General features: G+C 36.0%; 1 protein-coding gene across 4 annotated transcripts in view; it reads right to left on the bottom strand.

The window, feature by feature from the left end:
* The window catches only part of LOC110452803 (ras-like protein family member 10B), a 65,344-nt gene that overhangs the window by 7,796 nt on the left and 32,237 nt on the right, over positions 1-25,311 (bottom strand). The window contains exon 2 of one of the 4 annotated variants that reach the window (XM_021501483.1): positions 9,420-9,497. The exons of 2 other annotated variants lie outside the window; for them this stretch is intronic. The gene's annotated coding sequence lies outside the window, so the exon portion shown is untranslated. Of the gene's footprint in view, positions 1-3,412; positions 3,843-9,419; positions 9,498-25,311 lie in introns of those variants that run through there. One more of the 4 variants, XM_021501484.1, reaches the window with a different exon arrangement.

Genomic DNA, 25,311 nt, shown 5'->3' with positions numbered 1-25,311 from the left:
CGTGAATATAAGCAACTACATTTAATTCAAAATAAAAAGTGATAGTTCCTGCAGATTTGACTTCAATTATCTTTCTTACTTATAACATTATCAACCGAAAGAATATGTTTATTGAATGTATCGATTGTCCATATATTTTGATTTTATTTGTCTGCAAGAAGGGGATCAACAATTGCCAACATTATAAGTATTTTGCTTCAATACCACATACGCAATTTCTTCTGATTCATTTTGTCCATTCATGAAAAGCATACCTGGATTAATTGGTCGTGTAAAAAGAGCAGTGCAATACTATTTGGGGATAAATATAAATAAAACATACATTCTACTATTATTGATAATTGATATGAATTTGGTTCCAATTACAATTGGTTTGAAACAACTTCAATATAAAAAACGACCATTATATTACTACATGGCCATATCTTCTTTACATCAAATGCACCATTTTTATGATTGTTCGTTAAAAGAACTACATATGAAAATTTGAATTAGTAATTACATATTTGCATATGCATTGTTTAGAAACATCCTTATCAATGATGTACAAAGTGATAATGAATTCCCGAAAAAGACAGAAATTAACACAAAACAGATAATTAAATAAATAGAAGGATTTTATTGTTGATTGCTAGTCATGTTCTGGTAGAATACTGAACCTTTTGTGTTTGATCGATATACTGTCATGCATGTATTGTTTCTGTATTTGCTCAATAAATATTCGACATATTTCACGAACAGCAAGATCTCATTTTACGCAATTAGCCAATTCATTGCATGCACATCTGAAACATTCTTTATATCGAATGATTTTTTTGATTTTTATTTACAACGACTCATGACTTTCCATTCGTGTTTTAGACGTGGTATTTATTGAGTTTGTGTCTTTTCCTTGGTTGACATTTTAATCGAGGTTTAGAAAATTTGCTTTCTGATATAGTTTTCAAGTCACTAATTACTTGATACTAACATCTTTTTTGTAGGTTCATAAAACAAAGTACATTTGAAATAAATAAAAAGTACTAGTTTGATTCTATTTAATTTGCATATGTAGAATATCTCCCAGTTATTTGGGAAGTTGACGCACGTTTTGTCACGTGATATTACTAAGATTGAATTAGATGAGACCTACTGAGGATGTTACAGTTCCAGCATTGCTTCATACTAATGAAGGTAACACCTATGGGATGTCCAATTAACGTCGTTCAAACACTTGGGATCGATGCAGCAAATAAACCTTCGCGATAAAGGCTCCAGTTGTTTGCCACATTTCATCCCTCGGGCTTAAATGATGACCTTATATAAACCTCCAACGGGGGATACAGTCTATTAGTGAAAAAAAATCGTATGCTGAACGATAATTGTCATCATTTACATTGATATTGTCACAGGTTATAAGACCCAGGGACTGATGGTGAAGAGAGGTCGCGTGATCTATTGTAATTAATCTGAACACGATATCTTGTATCTGTCGTTCGGTGACAGATAATTGCCCTAAGATAGATAACAATACTGTTGTTGTGAATAAAGATATAAACTTATCCATGATTGGGGCTGTGACTTTGAACGACATTATTGTGTGGTTAAATACTCAGTAACTGTAAAATGTCGCTGCAGTCACTAATTCCATAAAATACTTACTCAACTTCCTATTTTATTTTCGCAAGATTTCCATTGAATAGAATCATCATCGGGTGTTATCGGCTATTTCGGATTTTTGTCGAGATTCTTATTTACTTAAGTGGCAAAAACATCCCGAGTTATTAAAACGTAATCACGCAAATAACCTCATTTACGAAATAGTTTCGTATAGTGGACGCTAACACAGCTATACCATGAAAAATACAAAAATATACGCTTATTTTCGCTAAGTTGACAAGTCCCGCCCTTCCTGTTAAAGCAGCTGTCACTACTGTCGCTATCAGTTAACACGTGTTATCGACCCACTCTCATATTATTTAACGTAACACAAATATTTACTGTTCGCTTGTTAAGCGAATTAGATCACACAAACTGTTCACAGCTGGATCTCCTGGAATCATGAATCGAATAAAAACGCAATGTGCTGTTCATTTTAATTGAATCTTTATTCCAATGTAAGAGCCACTTGACCCAAATTGAGACTGTTTTGTTTTATAAAAGCAAAGGATTATCAATACAGTATAAACTCATGTAAACATTTTATCTATTTTGTTACTCAAGACAATACTTGATCATGACAATTCATTGTTTCAATGTTGTAAATCATGAAATACATTGTTTCAATGTTGTAAATCATGAAATATAATGTTTCAATGGTGTAAGTGATCAAATACATTGTTTCAATGTTGCAATTCATGGAATTAATGTTTTAATGTTGTAAAGCATTAACTATAATGTTTCAATGTTGTAAAGCATTAACTATAATGTTTCAATGTTGTGAATCATGAAATATATCATGCTGCAATGTTATAATTGTAAATCATGAAATGCAGTGTTTTAATGTTGTAAATAATGAAATATTTCTTGTTTCAATGTTGTAAATCATTGCAGTAATGTTTCCATGGTGTAAGTGTAAATCATGAAGTATAGTGTTCCAATGTTTTACATTGACATATATTGTTTCAATGTTGGGAATCATGAACAGTTTTTTTATATCAATGCTGTATCTCATGAGTATATATTTAATGTATATTGTCAAACTTGAATACACGTTTGTTTGCTGGGAAGCATGAACATATGTCGTATCGATGTTCACAGTAATACATGGTTCCCAGCTGTTGATTAAACCTTAGGCTATTATACACCTCTGAATAGAGAAAGATGAACCTGTCCCCGAAGTAGTACTGGTTGGATTTTAGATCAATAGGCTTAGTGGTGGTGAGAACTGTAGTTATCTATGTGTATTAAAAGCTGGTTGAACTCACCTAATCTCGCAAATGAAAAGTCGGAAACCAGGCAATGTGCAACATGTGACAATGTCATTACTGGTATAAATAGGAGGTTAAATCCATATTCTATCAACAAGTACTAGGTTGCTTTCCATTTTCCACAAGTACAATACAGGTCTGAAGAGACAGAAAGATGAATGCCCACTCACAATAGACCTTGTTCTTACAATTACAGTTACACTTTTTCATAACACGGTTTCACGTTAAATATCAATCATTGCAAGCTCTTGACCATTTTTGTTAGATACAACATGGCGTTAAAGCATGATTAAATATACAACATATACTTCAAGCTGTTTAATCTAAAATCAGATCTATCATTGCAACGCTTTCAATGGAATGCAGTACATCATCAAAGCTCGATGAGATCTCTTATTTTAACTAAATAGATTGCTTAATAAACCTGTTATGGTAAATACACGCTGATAATCTAATATTGTCTATACGCTTAACTAAAATAAACTAAGACATGTTTCGCTTACCTTGACACAGAATCCTTTAAACAGATACCATGCTAGGTATTATCCACCTTTGGTAGGTTACGTTGAACAACAACCAATGAACATCACCCTGATTCTGTCCAGAACAAAGTTGATAAGACCATACTGACCAATTACAACGCTATTTTATCAATTCCTTCCATTTCGAAAGTCTGCGATAATTTAAATGAAACACAGTTTGTTACAGTTCGGCATATACTCCGTCATAAAGACACTGTACAAATCTTCTTCCCTTCAGACACAGTAGTGTAAATATCTACTCTTTGACAACTGTATCGTCCGCAAATCAGCTGTTAGCAACACCAATCAAGTGACTTCATACCTAGGTTTAATAACAGGAGATACCTGCAATGTGTAAACCCCCTGTTTATCAATTATTGACAGAACATTTGCGATGTGTTCTTGATGACCAATGGTTATTCACCTGGATGACCACTCCAATGGCTGTAGTGCATTGTCCACGGGTTGGTCATATCAGTGTCTAGTAGTGATATTGTTGTCAGCTTGAATATTAACTAGCGCCTGGGGATATTCACTACCTATATATACATACTGTACGTTTGTATCTTTGACGCAGATGTTATAGCGATATTTATTTTATAGCTGTCATGATTTTAATTGAAAAAACAAATCATTCGCATGAAAACATATTATAGTTAATGATAATTCCTTTTCGTTGTTGAGCTTTATATCATAATGATGTCAAGTAAAAATATTATGTTACGATATGTCTACACAATCTGGCTACATGTATTGTTTATAGTATATGTTTGCTCTCTGGAGTATTTTTAACACTTTGCACCTGCTTACATTAAAAAAAATATGAATATCCTTCATCTAATTTAATTATATATATCAAAATTCCATCTTATATAAGTACAGACGGTTTGTGTTAGGGTTACCTCCCTTTACGAAGTTTACAGGTAACAAGCATGCATTTTTAGCATTTAAACTTATCTGAATATTTTCTATATATCTAAATATTTTTGTTTTATTTATTACTTATCAACCAAGTAATTAAACAACCCATAAATGTTGTCGGTCATACTTTTTCTTCGCGTGGATCTGTTTTAAAAAGAATGTAATGCTTAAAATGTAAGGTAAAGCATATCCTTAAGACCTTTTTCATTCCGACACGTTACTTGGTCAGTAAGCTGACAAGGCGTCATTTGCTCTATGACACGTCGACAGCTGCTATTGATTGCTAACCCGACTGATAACCCCTATCACATCTCCAGGATGTGTCCGCCACCGTGATTAAACTGCTCTAATCTCTTTGGAATATTCAGAAGACGGAACTATTTGTCTGTTGTTGTCTGTTGGAGACAATTATTGGACCTACATACGTAGATGTACAGGTCTCTATTGTTTAGTGTCTATGAAGCTCGGCAAGCTTAGCCGCAGCGTTTACAACCAGTCTAAGGGTCACCAGTTCATTAATGACACCGTTTAACATTATTTTCGAAATCAAACCTTTTCACTTCTTCTTTTGCCCTCGTCAAATGTTAGTGATTTCGAAAGTTCGTTGTCAGAGTTGAAATATCCACTTTTGTTTCAAGGATTCGGTAATGTAGTAACTATAGAATTATTGGTAGTAATTGCACTTGATTTGTCCCTAGGCTATGTTGACGTAGAAATATTTTTGCTAGACTCCCGGAGGTAAACTAGAATAAAAATGTGTGAAGATTATTGAGTTAGACGCTGTAATATCATCTATACAGAATTACAGATATTCCTTCAGCTAAGAACCTAGATAATGGGCAAGTGGCATGCTTTACTCCCAAGTTAATCGTTACTCTATCCAACTAACGACCTTATGAATTTTTAGTTCCTTTAGCATAGATAGATATTGAGATATATTATTCTCAAGATTAGAAAGACATATTAGTCTTTATTAAATACATTGTATCCTAGAAGCTATTGATGAGCTGTAAGTTCAATCTTGATTCACTGAATATATCTTTATTTTTAGCTATTAATTGTAAATAATAAAATCTTTTTAATTTAATAATTTTAAAATTCCAAGTTTGTATAATCGTCACCGACAGGCCGTCTTATAGTCGCATGGTGTACATGTTAATTGCACAGTAAAACAAGCTTGCGTTAAGTTACGTTGTGAACTAGTAGGCAATGAACACGTATATTACTTTAAAATGATATATCTACGGAAAAGCTGAACATATTTCAGAAAAAATGAAACACAATAATGGAATGAATGGCGAAGTAAGCACTGACATTATCAGGTTTGAGTGGGTAACAACTGTTGGTGTTCGGGGTACTGCGGTATCTATTGGTTGTCACTAGAAATGACCTGCTGTGTTGTTACATACGTCCACGCTACAACAGTACAGTGTACTCAGTATCTTACGAATACAATGTTGTATTCTCCAATCTCAGGGAAGTAAATCAGAACAAAATGTTTCTGCTGTTTGTCCACGGATGAAAATCTTTCCAAAAGATTTTGAAGACACCACTGACGAAGAAAAAAAGAACAAGACAGCATTAGTACCTCTCAAAATATCTATCAGCTACAGTAAAATCTTTTAAAGAAGTCATTTTCGCGATTTTGATTATTATTGCATTCGATACACATCTGACCTAAACAGGGTAAAGATAAAAGTCTGTACTTAAACACAAGTGTAACTTTACAATAACACATAGTTCTAGTACAATTCCGGTTACATTCCATGAATATCGGGGTCATATTGAGTTTACACAAAAATCGCTTGTTTCCACATCAACAGAAATGATGGTCATTGTTGCTGACAACTTCATTTTCTCCTGTCTGGGGGATGTGTTGATGGAGAATTGCCATCGAAAGGTTGTGAAGTTATTCCTGTAGACGACGAATGTCATTCTGATTAATTGGTCATATGGGTTGTCTGTCATTTGGCGCCGTGGTCAAGGTTCCAAGACAGGAACATCTCATTTAAATACGAAAACATCATACAAGCGATATTTCTATCCCGCCCAAACTACTTGTACAATTGTATGCATGTACATGATTATATTAAATATAAATATAAATATTAAAACCGTTAATGAGCTTTTCATTTCATTTTCAATAAATTTACTTGTCGAACGACGAATGGATTGGGCAGCTGGCATAGCCTATTTAAGCCCTTCTTCTAACACATTAACAAACAGTGGTACAAGCATATATAATAGACATTAGAACATAAACATTGATATTATAAAATAAATAATCAGTAGGGGAAACAAATATTAAATTCTATTTTTATTATAATTTAATCTGATGGTTAAAATTCTAACCTTTGATTTTGATACCGAAAAGATATAAAAAAAAAAAATGCATGTTATCAAGCGAAAAGAAAAAGAATTTGTTTATAGAGCTGCATGTATAAACATTTGATGGGAAAAAATAAATTACAGTTTCCAACAGATACATGTACAGGCCAAAAAGTCCATAGTATCGCACAAGGCCATCCACTGATGAGTTTGGAAATTCAATCCCACCAAATAGTTTCAGTTATGCATATTACACACATGCTAAATATAAATTGAACATCTGCATTTAAATTAATCTCTATTGTTATTTATGAAGTTGTTTCCCAATATTTTTAGCAAAATAGTATAACCGTCTTGTTAACCCCAAACCCCTCATCATCAATATTAAAAATAAACAAAATAAAACAATAAATAAATAAAAGGAAATGTTAATGTACCATTTTTGGAAATCAGAAATTATATTAAACATTGAATGAATGAATGAAAAAGAATGCATGAACTAATGAATGATTAATTTCATTAAATGATATAGTTAAATGTCCTGAAATTTAATTGGATACAGATAGAAGAATGTGTTTGTTTTCATTTCCATCACATTTCTCAAAACCATATAGGATGACTAATGATAAATGGTTATGAGTTTCATGGAATATATTCTGAAAAAGGATAGTCTGATGTTCAGTGTATTTTATACAATCAAGGAAGTAATGAGATGCTGTTTCAAATCTAGAACCACAAGAACATGCAGAGGACTCAGTAAGATAAGCTTTCTGACGGTCATTATTTAAGTGACTGGCCACATCACTCAACTGACAGAGAATACTATTAGTTTCCCGATTTCCTAAACACTTGAAAATATCAGTTGTTCTTGTGTTTGAATTTGGAATAGGTGTTATTATGAACTGATAGGCGGAACGAATATTTTGAAGATCTGAAGTAGTACTATTTATTTCATCAAACATGGGTAGAAAAAAGTGTTTAGAATAGTTAACAGTTTGACAAAGAGGAGGATCAAATATTCTAACTGATATAAGGGGATATCTAGTTAGTGTGGGATCATGAAAAAGTGACTCGGTGATTTCTATCAGATAATAGGGAGTTCCATTATTCATAATCTTGTACATCAGCATCAATTTATGTTGTTTTCTCCTACTTTCAAGAGGAACCCAGACTAATTCTTTGTACAAGATATTGTGGGGGGTGCCTCTACGCAGTCCTGTAATTATTCTTGCAGCCTCTAGTTGGAATGACACTGAGAGATTTGTTTTAGATTTTGTGAACATTCAAGTATGGGTCTAATATATGATGTATATATTGGGGTTTAATGACTGTCTGTCTAGATTCTGTTTCATCACCCTTAAAATATTGACTCTTTTATATAAATATCATAAACATTCGTCCAAGTAATGAATATACTAGGTTATGTCCATGTGATCTTGCTGGGAAATATCACTGTCCTTACAAATGTTAGTTATTATTCTCTGCTAAACGTTCAGCTTTCCGGGTAATCGCAAAAACGGGTCCATCCGTTGTCAGTGTAATGTGACCAGGTGGAACGCTATGCTAGGTGCATTTAGCGAGGTCAGCACTACTGCAAGGATGGCAAATACACCAACATACCGCCCCCAGCACACATACACAAATACAGTGCACAAAAGTAGGCACGTCCTTAAATGAGCGTAGCTGCTTATAGAACGTTAAACCCTTTATACCCAAACTAGTCAGCACAAACATCACAAATTAATACAAATGGATTGGTTTTCTAATTTGTTTTGCCATGCTTTCAAATTGACTAGTCTGGAGTTAATGCACGTCCCTAGCCGTAATGTACAGCGTTACACAATTTTATAACTGTATATAACTACTGAAAGGGCCTGTTTCCAGTAATGTTAATTCTCCATAGGAGCCTGCCCCCGTATAATTTCTTATCTAGCTCAACTACTGTTTTTTTCTTTTCCGAAGAATAATTTTACACCTTTCCGACACCCAGATATCATAATTTTAGCGAAAGTGGATTTTTATAAAGTTGTCAATTTCAGCATCAAAGACATAAGTTCGTAAATAAAAGAAGGTTATAACATGCACATTTTATCAACACTTAGACAGCTTCTGAAAGGTACAACTTTGAGGAGCCATAAAAAACAAACCAAGTGACCTAAATCTTTATACTTTATAGATTTGTGACCACAACGGCATGGGCAATGCACCACCAACAGGAAATTTGAATCAGCGAAGGGTCCGTTTTGGAAACCGGCCCTTTGCTGCGGAACCCGACTACACGATAAACTGATCTTTCAAATCTGACGGCGACGGTGTTTGCTGTGCTATGGAGATAATTACACACAATGTAAAAGATACACACACCTCAATTACAGGACGCACACGGTTCTATTTGTCAATTAAACACAAAAAGAATATCAATAACTGCTACCAAAAGGATTGTGGCCTAATGGCGATTTATTGTTGTTTGTAGTAGAATAACCAATGACAAATATAATCTGAATTAAATTTCACTGTTTGTATATATTAGCTAGATGTTTTGATAAACAAGTGCTAAGCCAGTGGCATTTATTGACTGATAGCATTTTTAGAAGGTTAAGAATCTTTCAATTAGTGAAATATTACAAACATGAGCAGGACATAACACTATTTTCTTAGAATGAATTTGTATTCATACGATCTGTATGAATGTGTGTAAATGAATAAAAATCATGCATTAACTATTTTGTATCTAACTAACCTGACAGCGATGTCCGGGTCTGATACAGCATTACTTCTTATACCGATAATTGAGAGGGCCGTGATGTCAGCACTGGGGCTTAATTGAACAGAGATAATAAAAAGCATTAAGGAGGCGTTAACAGGTCTGAGTAGCACACTCCCGGGAACACGGCTTTTAACATGTTTTATAAGTGTTCACTAAATAACACTAAGAAGGCAACGGGAGACATTATGATGCCGAGTTAAACAATTATCAGACATCCCGGTACATAGTCAAACAGTTATCAGGAGACATCCCGGTACATAGTCAAACAGTTATCGGGAGACATCCCGGTACATAGTCAAACAATTATCGGGAGACATCCCGGTACATAGTCAAACAATTATCGGGAGACATCCCGGTACATAGTCAAACAATTATCAGGAGACATCCCGGTACATAGTCAAACGGTTATTAGGAGACATCCCGGTACATAGTCAAACAATTATCAGGAGACATCCCGGTACATAGTTAAACAGTTATCGGGAGACATCCCGGTACATAGTCAAACAATTATCGGGAGACATCCCGGTACATAGTCAAACAATTATCGGGAGACATCCCGGTACATAGTCAAACAATTATCAGGAGACATCCCGGTACATAGTTAAACAGTTATCGGGAGACATCCCGGTACAATGTACATAGTCAAACATTTATCGGGAGACATCCCGGTACATAGTCAAACAATTATCGGGAGACATCCCGGTACATAGTCAAACAATTATCAGGAGACATCCCGGTACATAGTTAAACAGTTATCGGGAGACATCCCGGTACAATGTACATAGTCAAACATTTATCGGGAGACATCCCGGTACATAGTCAAACAATTATCGGGAGACATCCCGGTACATAGTCAAACAATTATCAGGAGACATCCCGGTACATAGTCAAACGGTTATCGGGAGACAGCCCGGTACAAAGTCTACGTCTTACCGCGGGGATTAATAGTCCATACAGACACAGTAGCTACGTGGATACGGCTAAAGATACAAGGCTACGGCTAACCTCGGGGCTGCTAGTTCAGCTAAAAGGCTATGTGCAACCTCCGGGACTGATAGTCCACCTACAAGGCTATGTGCAACCTCAGGAACGGATAGCCCAGTTCAAGGCTACGGCCAACCTCGGGGACTGATAGTCCACCTACAAGGCTATGTGCAACCTCAGGAACGGATAGCCCAGTTCAAGGCTACGGCTACCTCGGGGACTGATAGTCCAGCAACAATGATATGACCTCTCCTGGAGACTGATAACCCAGACACAAGGCTACGGCCAACCTCGGGAACTGATAGTCCAGCTACAAGGCCATGGCCAACTTTGGGGACTGATAGACCAGCTAAAAGGCTATGTTCAACCTCAGGGACTGATAGTCCAGCTACAATGATATGGCCTCTCCTGGAGACTGATAGCTCAGTCACAAGGCTACGGCCGACCTCGGGAACTGATAGTCCAGCTACAAGGCCACGGCCAACTTTGGGGACTGATAGACCAGCTAAAATGCTATGTTCAACGTTAGGGACTGATAGTCCAGCTAAAAGGCTATGTTCAACATCAGGGACCGATAGTCAAGCCAACAGGTTATGTCCAACCTCTGGGACTGATAGTCCAGCTAAAAGGCTATAGCCAACATCGGGGACTGATAGTCCAGCTAAAAGGCCACCGCCAACCTTGGTGACTGATTATCAGCCTACAATGCTATGGCCTCTCATGGGGACTGATAGTCCAGCTACAAGGCTACGGCTAACCTCGGGGAATGATGGACCAGATACAATGCTATGGCCGCTCCCGGGGACGACTGATAGTCCCGTTACAAGGTTACGGCTTAGCTCGGAGACTGATAGTCCCGTTACAAGGTTACGGCTTAGCTCGGAGACTGGTAGTCCAGCTACAATGCTATGGCCTCTCCTGGGTATTGATGGAAACAGCAGAGGAAACCATCATTTTGCGTAAAAGAATAACTAGAAATACGAAGAAAGCATATTTTATTTTGTAAATGCCAAACAAGGTAAATGATTTTACAGTGCCATATGGTGATTTCGTTAATCTAGTTTAGGTCAAAAGAATGTTTTTAAATGTCCGTGTTTAAAGTGTTCAAACTATATGCAAAATAAAGAGAAAGGGGAAAGGGCCTGTCGACATGAACCTTAATGTTTCAATAAATATATATACTTTAATTGTGCCCAAAAATTTGTAATTCAAAAATATACTGATATTCTGAGACTGGCACACTTTCTTACATAGCAAAGCATACGTTTCTATCTCCATGCTTGTTGATACCTAGTTTCATACTTCCCTTTTTTGTCTTTGACTGTCGACTTTGTGGTCAGATTCTGATTTGGCATTTTGGTGGAGTAACAAAGTATCTGATATTTTGCAGGAGGTAGTGGACGTACAGAAGCTGTGGGATCGCCGATTCTCCAATATATACCTATATAAAAAGGTCAATTGCTGCATTTAAGTGGCTTATTCGACAATACTGGCATGTTATCCGTTTTGTATGGTATATTGATAAAACGCAGGACAGAAGTAAACAACATATGAGATATCTAAATTTGCATATTACCTATTAAATAATGCCATCATTTAAGGAATTTAGATATAATGATGTCCGACCTAGCTGGAACAGCGTTATTCTACCCCTAACACTTGTGATAAGTGAGGCAGTCAATCCAGTGTATATTCAATTTTGTTATTTCGACTTCTAAACTTAATGGAGACTTCTATAAAGCAGCACAAAAAACAACTTGAGGCTAAAGTTGGGAAATCACAAGATGAAATACAAGTTTTCTGTAGCAGACGATCATTAATGTTCACACTGCATTAGAAAGGCTTTTGGGCACACCAAAAAAAAAATTATCGTGCCCATCGACAATTTCTCACCGATACATTAAACGCTCAGACTAATCCAGTTAGGCATGAAGGTCAGAAACAATCGCAATAGTTCCGGCTACGGCCTCAGGGGCGATAGTGCTGTTCCATGAATCTCCTCTACCAAGCGATGGAATCTCAGTCTTGATTTCGATATAGTTCTTGTCTTGAGCTGGATGGGGTTTACTGGACAAATCCCGTAGTTTACTGAAACCCCGTATCATGTGATATAAGATTATACACAAATAATTCAATATTACAGTAATATTTCTGTGTTAAAGCTCTTGTTATTTTCGCTTTTAGCTATGTAGAGGGTTATGCTTTATTTAAAAGCTCTTATCAAGAACTCTGGAGACCTTCTGGGAACAAAATATCAATAATGTTTCCCGTTCTCCTAAGTGTGAAAATTTAATGTTTACCGAAAAGTTTTTTTTACAGCTTTTTAAGCATTACTATTACTGCACAAAAATGCCAACAAGTTGCCAAATTTTGTTGATTTTTTTTTACCAATAAAGGCCTTTAGAAAAAATAGGCCGATCGTCAGATATAATTGAATTCTTTTTGCCATGTTCTGCCATTTAATGAATTTAATAGAAAGTGAAATGTTTCTATTGCCGTCACAAGTCTCGCTCTAAATTATTAAACCGACATTGTCGTTTTCTGTAAAACTCCCGAAAGAGTCTGTATAGATTAAGTTAGACATCAATGAATACAGCTTGATTAATTCAACCTCAATGTGTCTGATTAACGTTAGGAACAGTAACCATATATGGATCGATCTAGCTGATTTGCTCGTGCTCACGTGCAGATGAGTTATTATTTACCAAGAATTAATGTATGTTAATATCTCAATAGCCGTCCCCTCGGGATCCCTATGTATTTGTTCGATACATAACCATTCGATTTGCCGGAAGTGACGTACTACTATACTACATAGCATCACAAACAGGACACGGTCATGTAAATATTGATACATGCCGCCTTGCTTGTCTACCCCTAGTAGGAAAGGCGGTGTTACCAAATATAGATACGATATATCATGCATATTTATATAACAGACTACATCATCGGACGTATATCTATGTAAATAGTTATAATTATAGATAATTGATTGCTATGCATTCCAATATATTCCTTCGACATATACAACTAATAAATGGTATACGTGACGCACTCATCCCTGTTGTACATAGATACAACACCAGTAAAAGCGTCCCCATCAATTTGTAACAAGACTCTCGGAACAGCGGGAATACTGATACATATTTGATCTGTTCTCTCCACCAGTGTCCCTATCACACGGTAGAATATCAATGCACACAGATCAGTCACAATGTGGGAGGCTTATTGTTAAGATGGTTAGCTTTTGTCATCTTCAGACAGAAGTAGAAATTCACTGGTACGGTGATAACGCCAGGATGCGCTACTTAATGGAAGAGCTAGCGATTAGACAGTACTCCACATACAGAACTTAGAACTATATATATAGTTGATCATTTTAATTTGATACCTTATAATAATGGAAGAGCTGTCTGTTTTTCCTTTAGTTGGTATCATAACGTTAATATTCCAATCATGAATGAATCACCGCCCGTCGGCAGACTCGCTCATGGCTTTGGATCTATTTTTGGACAAGATTATAGACTCATGGTGTAATTTGGTCTCAGATTATTCGCAGATGACAGCATACAGAAGAATATAGACTTGAGGTGGATGGCTCCAGTAATGTACATTTTATATACCAGCAGACATTATTGGGTAAGACACTGCAAACTGACCAATCCGTATGAGCGAAATAATGTGACAAGGCAAATAATGATGCAGCATACACCAATTTCCTTATCTTGAAGTAAGAACAGTCCATTGCAGTATAACACGTCCCTTGAACTTGTTTTAATCTGCTGCCATTATCCTTACAAGGAACTATATAGCCATAGTGGCTAACGTTTAATCGACAAAAAATACTAAATTTAGTGCTTCATAAATCATGTGTTGCAGCTAAATACGTTCTTTAGTTCTTCATATTGTGTTTGTGATCATATCGCCGAAAGGTTTTACGACTTACTATAGATAACATAATTATATGTCTATATGACAGTAATAACTGGTGGAAATATAATACTTGGAAACTGAGATTCCTGTGACTGCCGTCTGTACCGTCCTAACCAAAATCGAATTCGTTGCTTCTCATTTTGTATACTTGACATAAAGTCGATGAAAAATCATGGAGTCGAGTCCGTGTATTGATGTGGGTTTTATATTCGTGCGTTGATGCTGCTGATCGGGGTCGGGAATGACGCCACAGGCAATATCGAGGTTAAACTTTAATACATGTCTCTATATACCACTAGCAGATCAAGACTCCAAGAGAGGAAAATGTTAGGGTGTTTTCCAAGTAGGACTCATTCACGACAAAACAAAATGTGAGAAAACTGTATTTGACGAAAATAACGAATACTTTAGAACCAGACTAGACAGCTTAAGATAAGTCTCCACAGCCTCTATTCACGACTCTTACCCTAGATTAGCCATCGAGATTGTCTGGATACTTGTCAAGATCGATCCTTGCAATACAAACACAGTGTATTCTAAAGCTTCATGTTGTCGTTACTATAAACATAAATAACCGACCAAGCTGTGAAATTGAAGCAGACTTAATTTACATGACCGAGATGAATACAATTGACCTTAGAAGCATTTCTACAAGGAATGAAATTTAAAAATAAAGTCGTTTAAGCGAATACCTGTTTTACAGTGGATTTATTCACGATAATTTAGGCTCTCCTTAGGAATATGAATAACTATATACATGTAACAATACATTTGTGTTAATCGTATATGGTGGCAATATGTTCATTTATGTAAAAAAAATCGCAATTTAACGCAAACATATTTATCCCGTAAATGATAAAATCAATGATGCCAAAAACCATATTTATTTTAAAATACCAACATCATTATTTCTTTAAACCTTTTATTTTTTTACATGCATAAATATATAAGTTTGAGCCGCATAACATACACCAATATCAACACGAACGCATTCATGACATAACAAGCTTCAACATATATTTACACAACTGATGTATTTAATATATTCTGAAACGTTGCTGTTTTATAATACAGCGCTTTCATGGCTGTTGGAAGTGCTGATAACGAGCCTGTTACCACAATATAATAACAAAATAATACTGTCTTTCTTAAACGCAACTATTTAAATAAAAGATCACTTTGGCTATTGATAATGATTATCAAATTAGACTCGTTAACTGATACAGGCCAATCTGTAAGCAAGTTATCCAAACAAAGCTTATCCAATGTGCCGTTTCCTCTGGTCAATAATGGGTTCTCCCGGAGAAATCGATACAAATCAGAGTTCAGCTTATCTCGTTATTGTATCGGCATAGAAATACAGAATTCATACACTCATTTGATTATAAACCGAGTCACGTATCCTGATTCCGGAAGTGGCAACACACGTGACCGGAAACTGTTTGGGGCTAAAGTAGGCTTCATTTCCATCGATAATGTTTGGTGATAACACACTGTAGCCAAGATGGCGTCTTTAACGACCGTCACTGATGTTTGTTTAGAGAACGCGTTGTCACAGTTGTAGGTTTTATAGTGAAGTTATTAGATAGAATCGGACTGATGGAAGCAATAACAATCATATGTATACACGGATGTCTCTACGTCTTAGAATCTCATTGATTTACAGTTGTTTTCTATCCCCTGTTATAGCATCCCCGTACACTTATCTGGGTAACATTGGTCGGTTATATAGAGACACAGACATTACAATGAATTATCACTTAGGGGACATAAACCAAAGTAATGGTTTAGCTTTATCATAGGATTTGGAACAACTGGGTTGAGTTCATATATGATTTATTTCTTTTGTCAGATTTGAATAAAAAAAGCTTGGAAGCTTCCTTATTACCGAAGTATTGTGATGGTTTTCTTTGTCACCTTGAATACTCTCTGGTCGAAATTATTCAATCATATACATGTATGATAGTCGCAGTATATGGAGACAACATTCAGACTTCAGATCATTTACCTAACCTGATGAAAATGTTGTCTTTTTTCTATGAATTATGGTTACCATTCTATATCCCAAAACACGGTTCTAATAGTTCTACATATAGTGAACAAGACTGCAACAGGACACGAGGAGACATTGAAACAAAAGGACAACATTACCTCTCATAAAAACGAAAACAGATTAAGCGTTTCATAAACCCCATGTTTCACCCGTAATTATATATCTAGTCAAATACAGAAGAGACCGGACCAACACGCTTAGACACAGTGTATAACAATATTATAACGTAAAATGTTACCTTTCTTTGTTGGTCAATACAGCGTATCTTCGAAGAAAATCTCTAAACTTTCTGGAGTAGCTATTGTGTACAGAAGCGGCCAATATGTTTCAACGGAAGAAGGTAAGTATAATATTGGATCAAATACATGCACTAAACACAGCATAACACGGCACTGTACACATTGTAAAAACAAACAATAGAAGTCTTGTTTAAGTTCCTCCACGATAAGGCAGATTGGACAAAAGCTTTTTAACGAGTTTTTGTTTCAATCAGAAAACGCGATAATTGGTGAGAAAAGTAATAATTAGAAATTTCTACTGCAGAAGGTGTCACGTTAACATTACCGATTCCCTTTTCACTGCGGTCTGTATTATTTTTAACTGTATAAGCTGGACAAGGTCACTTATGTTGACCAGGACGCTTTTACTAGATTACACTTACTTGTTTATCTTTTTTCACATCACTTTGCTGTATAATTGCATATTTGTACTATGTGCTGCACCAGCATAATTTTAATTTCCTTTTTTTGTAAAATCTAGTTTTTGTACAACCATTATCAAAAAATAATATAATGACATGCAAATATCAATATTCATGTACATAATATACATGTTTTATCATTACTTCAATTCAATATGATGTGTGTAAACTGTTTATAACTGTAAGGAGAAGGCGCTCATAGGCTTTGCCTGTTGCCCAAATACTTTGTATCTAAGATCGGAACAATAACTATTCTGAAATGAAATGTTGGCCAGGTAGCTTAGTCTGTTATAACGATAGTACAACATCTGAAGTTTAGGGTTCGAGTCCCGATCTAGTCCCACTGAGTTTCACAATCTGAAAGCTGTTGTGGATCTTTTGTTTTCCATCTCTATTGTTTTTCATAAAAGCCCCCTAGGTATGGTTTTCTTTTCAGGAATGATTTCTCTAAGATATAGTCATGTCGTCAAAACCAGTTTCCACTGCATAGTTGCAGGTTTCCTCAGTGGCACGGGGATCCATTTTACAAGATACTAGAATTCTTTTAACTTTTAAAAGATCAGCACTGGGAAATACGAATTTAGTGTATAATCGCATTTATAACGTAACCTGATTCGTGTTCTCACCGGTAACGAATAAAAGTGTGAGGATTGGGGCTGTAGTCTCAGCCTCTCTCTGTTAACGTACGCTGAACACAGTAACCCTTATTCCCAGCTCTGGTCTCAGCCTCCCTCTGTTAATTCCCAGCTCTGGTCTCAGCCTCCCTCTGTTAACGTACAGTGAACACAGTAACCCTTATTCCCAGCTCTGGTCTCAGCCTCCCTCTGTTAATTCCCAGCTCTGGTCTCAGCCTCCCTCTGTTAACGTACAGTGAACACAGTAACCCTTATTCCCAGCTCTGGTCTCAGCCTCCCTCTGTTAATTCCCAGCTCTGGTCTCAGCCTCCCTCTGTTAACGTACAGTGAACACAGTAACCCTTATTCCCAGCTCTGGTCTCAGCCCCCCTCTGTTAATTCCCAGCTCTGGTCTCAGCCTCCCTCTGTTAACGTACAGTGAACACAGTAACCCTTATTCCCAGCTCTGGTCTCAGCCTCACTCTGTTAACGTACAGTGAACACAGTAACCCACTATTCCCAATAGTGATATCTCTGTACAACAACAGTTCCCGTAGACTTGTGATCCAAGGTTTGCCATCGTATTGATCAACAACGACAACGGTTCTATTTCATCACCAGATCACATACAACTGACTATTCGATATAACATGTAGTCTTAAGGACACATAGAAGCATAACACTTCTGATTTGGTAACACTTATATCTGTTCGCTTTAAATATAAACTTAATACAGTAGATAATAAATAAATAAGTCCTTGCGAAGGAATAAAAACATAAAATTTTCAGATCGTCCGCTAGGCCTTTCTGCCTTCTAGGGCTTCTATACATATGTATATATAGCAAACCTCTTATCGTACTAATATATATTTATTAGACATTGTTATTAGACAAGATAATATTAGAATATTAGACATTTTAATTAGATAAGCACTCAACAAAAGATTTAAATCCTCTGTAATAATTTATGGATTGTCAAATCTTGTGGTTTTTGTTGTTAAAAAATATATTGGAGAATAAGATTCCCATTATCTTCATTATCCTGACTAATGAAAACGCATCTTATTCACTGTATGTTTAGCATTATTTTTAGTGTTTATTTTCTAGTATACAGCGTACACTTATCAGTCCGTGTAAAATAATTGTATAATTTGTTCAGCTTGTAAAGCAAGTTGGGTCTCGCATTATCAGCATTCTATACGACCTCAAGCATCATCAAGTTAATGCCGATCCTGTTGGTTTTTAACCTCTCGTTAACAGCACGCATGGCAGTGTATTAAGTATCGCGATTGATGATTTATAAACGAAAAAGTTAACACGGCGTTGACGTAGTGATAATGGATACATTGGTCGTGATCGACACAAACACACATCTTGAAATCTGTTTTACAACTTTAATTGTTTCTTAGAAGGCGAAAGATCTGATGTAAAAGTCCACCTCAGAACATATCTTACACAGCGTTTAGCACTGCCAGACCTTAAAGTTATCCCGATACCACCAGTAGCGGCTGGTATGGTAACTATTCTAGAAAGACAAATGCCATAATGGTATTTGTACGTGTGTTTATGTCATAAACATTTCCTAGGCGAACGCGAAATGCATTTCGAAGTGATTTATGTTTGTTTGTATCGCTAAACCTTTCCCCTAGACAAATAACAATTGGGTATCAACAAATCCTTATACATGTAATTGGTTTGACATTTGGAAGTTGTATAGGGGACGATGTAATGATATCTTCAGATGTGGATGATGTGATAGTGTAAAGCTTTTAAAACAAATAATATTTTGACATCATACGGTGATTTGATATCATAAATATTTCATCACAGAGCGACATGCGATTTCATATGCTTTTTGATTAACTAAAGAGATCTTTTTAATACAGTTTGAAAATGCTTTCTCAAGTTATATTTGTTATCAGAATAATTACTTTATTCAACTCTGTACGCTATAAACTTCATAACAAACTGAAGGAATGATTTCGTTTCCATGAAACGCGAACAGCAATATAACGAATGTTTGTAAACTGTTTTCGAGCAGGTTCTGTAATTGAGTGATTGAGTTTCGGGTCGCAGATTTCGTTCAGTTTGGTGTCAACATTTTCCAACAAACTGATTGCATTCCCATTCACATAATTTGTGCACTTTGCTTGACCGACAAGTTTTAGACTTCATTGAAAGATGCATTATAAAAGAGTTTATCACTACTGGTAGTAAAAGTCATTTCACTTTACACTCCAGAGAAACCCGGTGGAGGCGGTGCTGTATTTTAAGCGTAAATTCCTCTGCAGATCACTCATGCAAATATAGATTTTAAATTCTAAATACGATGAATAACGTCCAATAGAACATTCGCGCAAGTGGTACATTTTTTGTTAATTTATCTCTGCAGTTCCTGTTGTTATCACCTTTTGTTGATATTAATTCTGATATTCTTGTTATGGAATACATGTTATATCGTACTAACTTTTTATTAGGATTGCAGAATAATGGATACCGTCTGAACATCGGTATGCAAAGTCCAACCATGCTACACATTTTGCAGTTTTGCAGCTGCAGTCAAGTACTATTGTAAGTCAGAAAGGTTACACAAAAATATGCAGCGTTTTAGACGTTATTGCAAATCGTTTGACGTAGACATGCGCTGGTGTAATGCAGCATGAAACGCACATGGAGGTATGAAGGCATTCGTGATCGAAATCGATACAGAAACAAATGATGAATATGCAGCAGCGTTCATTTTATTAGATTTACGGAATTAGAATGGAGTTAATAAACTTTGAATATCATTAACCGGATTACGCCGTTTTATAGTCATACCGAAATATTACGTAATACAAAAAGTCTGCTATTCACATAACGCTTATTACTTGTGAATACATAAGGCATCCATTCACTCAAAATCAGCCGGGGTTCACGAATTATAGCCCTCTCATCAAAATCAGCCGGGGTTTACCGTATTGTAGCCCTTTCTCGTCAAAGTCAGTCGGGGTTTACCGTATTGTAGCCCTCTCATCAAAGTAAGTCGGGGTTTACCGTATTATAGCCCTCTCATCAAAGTAAGTCGGGGTTTACCGTAGTGTAGCCCTCTCATCAAAATCAGTTGTGTTTACCGTATTATAGCCCTCTCATCATAGCCAGTCGGGGTTTACCGTATTATAGCCCTCTCATCAAAGTAAGTCGGGGTTTACCGTAGTGTAGCCCTCTCATCAAAATCAGTTGGGTTTACCGTATTATAGCCCTCTCATTATAGCCAGTCGGGGTTTACCGTAATGAAGTCCTCTCATCAAAGTAAGTCGGGGTTTACCGTATTATAGCCCTCTCATCATAGCCAGTCGGGGTTTACTGTATTATAGCCCTCTTATCAAAGTAAGTCGGGGTTTACCGTAGTGTAGCCCTCTCATCTAGGTCAGTCGGGGGTTCACGTATACTGAAGCTAATTTCCAACTCAAAGTCAAACATGGATTTGGGTATTAAAAGCAACTCTTCAACTCCAAGTCAATCGGTTTGTTAATTGTTTTTCTTTCAAAGTGGTAATTGTTGTTTCGATTAAACAAAATAACCAACATTTTTACCGACGGTGAACACCTATCAAATGCTATATATTTTATATTGTTTTGTCGGCTTTCCTCAATACAAAACATAAAGATGTGATTGTATTTATGTATGCAGTAATACGTTTTTACAGCCGTAATATTCTGATTTGTTTTTATTCGCGTTCACTTTCCTTATTGAAAAGACACAGAACTGATCTACACACAACAAATAATACTAGGTGCTTGATTCCCTTAATTTGTAGAGTATCGGACACAAAATTACACTCTGGGGGCGGATATGTAAAAACACGTTACTGCAGTGAGCAATCGTCGCATACAATTAAACATTTAAAGCGGAAGATTTAGTTTTTGTTGATACTGAATAGTCAAATCTCACTTTTATGGTAATAGAAAATTCTCTCTAGCCGTTGCGTCAGAACACTCGACGATAACAATCCACCACACTATGGTGGAGTAATTGATGGTCATTGTGAAATATTTTAATGATGACAAGTCAAAATGGTACGTACAAATATACCAAATGTATGAAACATGCGATTTTGGGAGTGTGTAGGGACCCAGAACATTATACTTCCGCCTACACCATACATGGAGGAACATTTAACATCGATGTCGTATGCAAATTTTGACGAAATGGTTACATTCCCAAAACGATCTCCATACGATAAAGTTGTTAAATCGCGGTTTAAAGACTTCATTACATTCGAAGATATCAAATCAATGATGTCGTGCTCGTGCCAAAGTCTCCGCAGAAATAATTGTCACTCGGCATTCCCTCTCGCAGTAATACGTTTTATCACGAACAAAACGAAATGTAATACCCAGCGACTGATAACGACTGCACAGTCAGGTTATATGTAATGAGAGGATATGTAATTACTCTACACTGTTGTGCGTGTACACGAAGTCAACAATCATTTGATAATAACACTCATACATTTCTTTAGGAACAAGCATTACGGGTAACATTGTGGCGTAAACATTACATACTCAGAATATGACTAATGTGAATTTGCCTAAAATAGTAACATGACATTACCAAATAACTTTTTGCATCATGTATATAAAGAAGACCGTTTTGTGACATTTTCGTGACCGAAGGGTTGCGAGTTCGAGTCACGGCACGGCACTGTGTTGTATCTTTGAGCAAGATACTTTACTCCGCTTGTTCAAGTCTACTCAGCTGTAAATAAGTACGTGGTTGGGCAGTGCTAGATGTGTAAAATGCTAGCTGTGAGCGCTGAAATGGCAGCGCCAGCTGTATGCTCCCCAGGGAGTTGAGAAAGATATTGGCTGTATGCAAAGGCCCAATAACCACGGATAATAATTTGTGAACCGCTTTGAGACGACCTACGAGCTAGATTGAGATAAAGCGGTATATAAGAACCTCGAATTATTATTATTAATATTAAATCCTCATGCGACCAATCTGTTGTTATACATATATATATCACACCAGTTTGACCTTGCCAATAGCTCATGTACGTGCGTTCACAGCCTGGTTATACGTCAGTTCCTACTATGGTATCAGCTGGTGTAACTATTGATCTAAACATAACCACTGGCAAATTCTCCGATGATTTTTACTCCTTTTTAATTGAGTCTTCGTCAAACATTTTCGTCCTTGAAATCCAATCATAAATGGGGGTTAACTACTCCCATTGATATAGATTTTGGCCATCAGGGATGAGAAAGACGAATATTAGGTTCAAGTTAACAGGTTTTCTGACAAGAAAAGAAATGAATTAGAAACTGAAGCTGCTAATAACATTTATAAAAGTATAACATGATAAAAAGAGCTATGTCTATCAGAAATTGTTAAGTTTACTTAACAGCAGCAAACCTAATTGGTAATCAAAGATACACACAGAAAAGTTTGATACATGATAGGATAAAAAAGGAAAAAGTAATTTGTAATTTGAGATCTGATTTTCGGCATCGACCAAACACATTTTAAGGAAATCGATTTAATTAGTTGTAGATAGAGAGTAAAAAGTCTAAACGTTCTAGCCATCATCACTTTTAAAGACAATAACAAATATAACAAAAACACCATATATTGCTAGCATATTCTAAAGAAACTATCTCCTGGTGGGGTGGGGGCTCCGAGGATATTTTTTTTTTAAGAATCTGTTGCCTTTTTGTGTCTTTTCAATTCCCGTTGTCTATTTTAAATTGGCATTTAGTTGAGTTTTTTTTCTTTTTGATTATTTTTGATGTACATGCAGTAGTTTGCTTTTTAGCTAGCTTTTAGAGTAAAAGTTGCAGTAAATAATACTTAAGCATGGCACTAAAAGCTGACACGGTAACAAGAGCTTATACAGAAGGGAAAACACTCATACGATCACGTTCTTCTGAAGGGAAAAAACATTTCTGACACCAAATGTGGCACCCGTCACGATTTCCTATAAAAAAATAAACATTAAAGCATATGTTTTAATATCTATTGTATGTGCTAAAAATGTCATATCAAAATAACAAATAAATTGTTCATAAGTTGATATAATGTTCCTACCAGTTTCGATTTTTATACACCAACGATTCTTTATTGCAGTTTTGTGTTACACTTAGTATCTATATGTAATTTAACTCTATATTGTCCATACTAGGCAGCCGCTGGACGTGCTCCTCCCGAAAAAACACTCTCCCCAGAGAGCCATTCACGCTCTACATAATGGTCTAGGAAGACGGTTTATGGTTTTCATTCCATCATTTCTAAATTCTCGTATGTTAAGCTAAGTAATGTAAAGTGAAAAGGACGGCTTGTTGGACGGAACCGTCTGATTCTTACGTCCCCTGGCGGCAATTTTGCCAGGCCACTACTCATGTAAAATTCTCTCTCTGTCAAATGTACTTTAGTTTGAACCTCGTTATATATGTTATTGTCCAGTGCACTTTCTTGCAGCAAAGTTCGTAAATCACGGAATAATTTATACAAGAGACATATAACATCAGTTTTATGTATGAATAGTATTTCATTTTGTTGTGTTTTTGTTTCCATTTTAATGCATAATATTGTTTTTTTTCTTGAAATCTAGCAAAACAAATGTTGTAGAAAGCATTCACAAAAAGGTAAATGCAGAAACACAATAGTGTAACGGATTAATGCAATGGGTATTTAAAACAAAATAGATGAACAAAACAAACAAAACGAAAACTGCTTGCTGTTTATCACTATAACAAAGAGAAAACTATTCATGGGTGATTGACACGAAATAAATATACTGAGTTTGCTACCACATACATGTAAAAGGTTCCAGCTTTAAGTAGTATGATTTCAACCACTAGACAAGAGGAAATCAAAACATTATTGGACAGTTCAGAAATTCCTGTACCCGTACCTGTATTGACAATTACACATGATTAAGTATTTCCTTACTACTATACATTGAAAGGTTTGTTTAACATTAGTAGAAGGCTTGTGTGTAGTTAGATGTAATATTAGCTCTAAACAGCCACGATCTCGCTCATCCATTTCGTCTACAATGTCGAAAGACTTCGAGAGGACATGTGATGAAATGGATCTTGAGAACTCCAGCCGTAGGATAACATGGTGTTGTCGGCGACGAGCTAGCACAATAAACTACGTATCAATCAAGGGGGTGATGTATGAACACTGAATACCAACGTCAAACCAAGTACGCCTCAGAATGCTACAATCTCTCCAATGGCGGTGAAACACTCTACCCAGAAAATAGCCCATGTAAAGAAAAACAGACGCCAGGATCAATATCAAGAAAAGTGGAGTTAGACATAATACAAGTGATATATTAGTGTCAGATCTGTAATACAAAGTTAGTTCCACTGAAATATTCCAATTAGGAGATGTCATGTCGTGGGCAAATTTGTTATTGTGTATTTAGTTTGGTAAGTTCTGTTTCCAGCACATACGATCCGTATTAATGAGAATTGAGGATGCGTACCAGTAATAGTCAATAACGTTGGATATGAAGCATAAAACAATATATACGATTTTGGTGCTATCATCGACGATTGAAATGTTACTTCATTCGTTAGATAAGGA

This window comes from Mizuhopecten yessoensis, unplaced genomic scaffold, assembly GCF_002113885.1.
Source record: "Mizuhopecten yessoensis strain PY_sf001 unplaced genomic scaffold, ASM211388v2 scaffold6893, whole genome shotgun sequence".
NCBI lineage: Eukaryota > Metazoa > Mollusca > Bivalvia > Pectinida > Pectinidae > Mizuhopecten > Mizuhopecten yessoensis.
Note: the sequence above shows the minus strand (reverse complement) of the source record. Positions and strands in the feature narration are given on the sequence as shown.